This window comes from Eumetopias jubatus, unplaced genomic scaffold (assembly GCF_037043125.1).
Source record: "Eumetopias jubatus isolate StellerSeaLion01/CBP00866 unplaced genomic scaffold, mEumJub1_p1.0 scaffold_72, whole genome shotgun sequence".
Taxonomy (NCBI): Eukaryota; Metazoa; Chordata; class Mammalia; order Carnivora; family Otariidae; genus Eumetopias; species Eumetopias jubatus.
Genome location: NW_028274878.1, coordinates 2,540 through 6,303, shown reverse-complemented (window position 1 = coordinate 6,303; position 3,764 = coordinate 2,540). Strand labels below are relative to the sequence as shown.

At 46.0% G+C, this 3,764-nt stretch overlaps 1 pseudogene; it reads left to right on the top strand.

Moving 5' to 3' along the window:
* The first annotated feature begins 1,120 nt into the window (after positions 1 to 1,120).
* On the top strand, positions 1,121 to 1,608 carry LOC148161766 (NADH dehydrogenase [ubiquinone] 1 beta subcomplex subunit 7 pseudogene; annotated as a pseudogene).
* Positions 1,609 to 3,764: the final 2,156 nt, after the last annotated feature.

Here is a 3,764-nt window from a genome sequence, read left to right as displayed (position 1 = left end):
CCCTCTCTCTCTCTCTTCTTCTTCTGGGATGCCAATTATTCTAATGTTGTTTCATCTTATCGTATCGCTTAGCTCTCGAATTCTGCCCTCGTGATCCTGTAGTTGTATCTCTCTCTTTTTCTCAGCCTGTTTATTTTCCATCATTTGGTCTTCTATATCACTGATTCTCTCTTCTGCCTCATTTATCCTAGCAGTTAGTGCCCCCAGTTTGGATTGCACCTCATCAATAGCCTTTTTGATTTCGACGTGGTTAGATTTTAGTTCTTTTATTTCACCAGAAAGGGTTTCTCTAAAATCTTCCATGCTTTTTTCAAGCCCAGCTAGTATCTTTAAAGTCCTGATTCTGAACTCTAGGTCCGACATCGTACTAATGTCCGTATTGAATAGGTCCCTGCCTGACAGTACTACCTCTTGTTCTTTTAGCTGAGGCGATTTTTTCGTCTTGTCATTTTGTCCAGAGGAGAATAGATGAATGAAAAGAACAAAATGCTAACAGGTTAACAACGTCCCCAGGAAATATACTGTGTACAAATCAGAAAAGACCTGAAACCAGGGGAAAAGAATCAGAAAGAAAGAAAAAAAGAGAGAGAAAAAAACAAAACAAAACAAAAAGATAAAAACAAAAACAGAACAATACAAAAAATGCAGAATTTGATCAAATATGGTCAGGCTAGTGCACAGATCAGCACTAGCTGATTTTGGGTGTATTTTGGTCTGTTAGAAGAAAGTGCCTCCTAAAATTTTGAAGGAAGGGAGACATATATGTACAAAATAAGGGTTGATACAATGAAGGGATGGAAGATGACTATAAAGATGAAAATTATAAAAGATTTTATAACAGTAATTGATAAGATAAGAAGTTGTTTGAAAAAAGAAAGAAGATTAAAAAAAAGAGAGAGAGAGAGAAAGGGGAGAGATTGTGGTCAGGTAGGAGAGTAGAACAAAGCCAAACACTAGTGATTTATGGTATATCTTGATCTGTTAGAAGAAACTGTATCTCAAAATTTTAAAGAGAGAACAACTTTTATGCCAAAAATAAGCGTAACTACTATGAAGGGATAAAATATGACTCTAAAAATGAAAAATAAAAATTTTTTAAAAAGGATTTAGAAGAGAGTTTGCGGCGACTGCAGCCATGGGGGCGCATCTTGCCCGGCGCTATGTGAGCGATCCATCGGGGGAGCCCGACCCCCAGCGGATGCCCACCTTCCCCCCCGACTACGGCTTCCCGGGGCGCAAGGAGCGCGAGATGGTGGCCACACAGTAGCAGATGAACGACGCACAGCTGGTGCTGCAGCAGCGAGACTACTGCGCCCACTACCTCATCCGGCTGCTCAAGTGCAAGCGCGACAGCTTCCCCAACTTCCTGGGCTGCAAGCACGAGCAGCACGACTGGGAGTACTGCGAGCACTTCGACTACGTGATGCACATGAAGAAGTTTGAGCGGGAACGTCGGCTGCTCCAGCGGAAGAAGCGGCGGGAGCAGAGGGAGGCGGATGTGGCCAGAGGCCAGGGGCCCTGCGAGGTGGCCCCCGAGGTCGCCCTGTAGTGGATCCGCCCCCACCCTGTGGACCAGTTGAGAAATAAAAGCCTCCAGGCCCCTCAAAAAAAAAAAAAAAAAGGATTTAGAAGATGTTGGTTGAAAAACGGAAAACGAAAAATTAAAAAAAAAACAGTTAAAAAATTAACTTTGAAAAACTAATGAATCATGGTAAAAAAAAAGCCGCGAATTCTATGTGCAGTATTCCCCTAGCACTGGAGTTCTCCCGTTCTCCTTGATCGGTAAACTTGGTCTTGGCTTGCTGGCTGTTCGTGCTGATCTTCTGGGGGAGAGGCCTGTTGCCATGGTTCCCAAATGTCTTTGCAGGAGGCAGAATTGCCCCACCCTTGTCGGTCCAGCCTAAGAAAGCTGCTCGGGTTTGCTCTCAGGAGTTTTTGATCCCTGCAAGCTCTCGGGACAGCTTTGGAGGACCAGGGTGAAAATGGTGGCCTCCCAATGTCCACCTGGAGGAGCTGAGATTTCGGGGCCCCTCTCCTCAGTGCGCCCCCAGAAAAAGCAGTCACTCCCCTCTCCCCGGTCTCCGACCGCACTCCGTGCTCACCCGGCCTGTGACCGAGCATTTCTATCTCTGGCACCCGACCCCGTGTGGAGTCTCCAAACCCAGCAGATCCCTGCGGTGCGCTCCCACATGGCTCTCCCCGTGAAGGAAGGAGAGTCTCCCCAGCTCTACCGCTTGTTGCGTCCCTGCTGGAGGAACAGTGGCCCGACTGTGCCGCGGATCACAGTTTATGGCACCCCGAGCTGAGAGCCCGCGCCCTGGCTCCGTCTCTGCAGCCGGTTTCCCCACTCTAATACCTGGGAGGTCTGCTGCAATCAGGCACCCCCGGTTTTTCTGTAACCCCGAGGGTCCTGAGCCACACTGTCCCGCGAGGGTTCAACCCCCCACTTAGCCACTGGAGCGACGGTCCCTCAGCGGAGCCGATTTCTAAAAGTTCCGATTGTGCTATGTGGCTCTATCACTTGTCAGAAGCGGCGGAAGCCCCTTCGTCCGCCGTCTGTCCTCCCGAATATCGCCTCGGATTAACTTCTCCGCGCGTCCTACCTTCCAGTAAGTAGTCCCTTCTCTGTTCAGAGAGTTGTTGCTACTCTCTTCAATCTCCTGTTGATTTCGTAGGTGTTCAGAATGGTTTGATCCCTATTCAGCTGAATTCCTGAGACCAGACGAAATCCAGGTCTCCTACTCCTCCGCCATCTTGCTCCACTCCCCCTCTCTGAATATTCTTAATAGTGTTTTAGGTCTAACATAATTTTGTAGAAGCATTACAAATTCTTTTTGAATTTTATTACACAAATAAGACCAGATCTTATCTATCAATACCTTTATAGTTAGGCTTATAGAAATTATAATAATCTATAGTACTCAAAATTCAGAATCTTTTTTTTTAAGATTTTATTTATTTGCCAGAGAGAGAACACAAGCAGGAGACAGCGACAGGCAGAGGGAGAAGCAGGCTCCCTGCTGAGCAAGGAGCCTCGTGTGGACTTGATCCCAGGCCCCTGGGATCATGACCTGAGCTGAAGGCAGACTCTTAACTGACAGAGCCACCCAGGCGTCCCTAAATTCAGAATCTTTCTAGTGTTTGGGCTTTCAGTATTTTCCAGTGATCCCCTAAGATGTAAATTGTTTATTGCACAAAACGTGACATCGAAATCACTCCCAAAATATTCTTTCATTTTAAATACTTTTTCACTTGCTGCAGAGCACAACAGAATAAATTATTAGTTTGTATAATTTTTGAACCCTTTGTTTATAAAAACCCATCACGATGAAACATGATATGTTCATTGTAACTGATTCTTTATTCCTCCTGTAATATCAGTGAGCCAGAGGTGGCCCACTGTTTATTGGCAGGCTGGTACCCATTAGCTCAAACACCCGCTGCTGGTGCCAAACTCAGAATTGGTTTTTACACATCAGTCTTTTAAAAACATAACCCTGAAGAGCAGATTTTTAGGCACTGACTGCCTGCGTGATTTCCATATCCCATGAAACTGTGTCCAACGGTTCCTAATCATAAATAAGATCAGTGAGTCAACCAATCAAGATCAACCCTGCAGCTCTAAAAGGCCCTGAACTGCTGTTGGCCTTTTAAGTCTCTGATCCAGAACCGTCCCCCCCCCCCCAAGCCAGGCTGCAGAAAGGCATCACTTAGGCACATAAGAACCTTCTTCAATGTCCCCAGTATTGGAAGGGTTAATACTG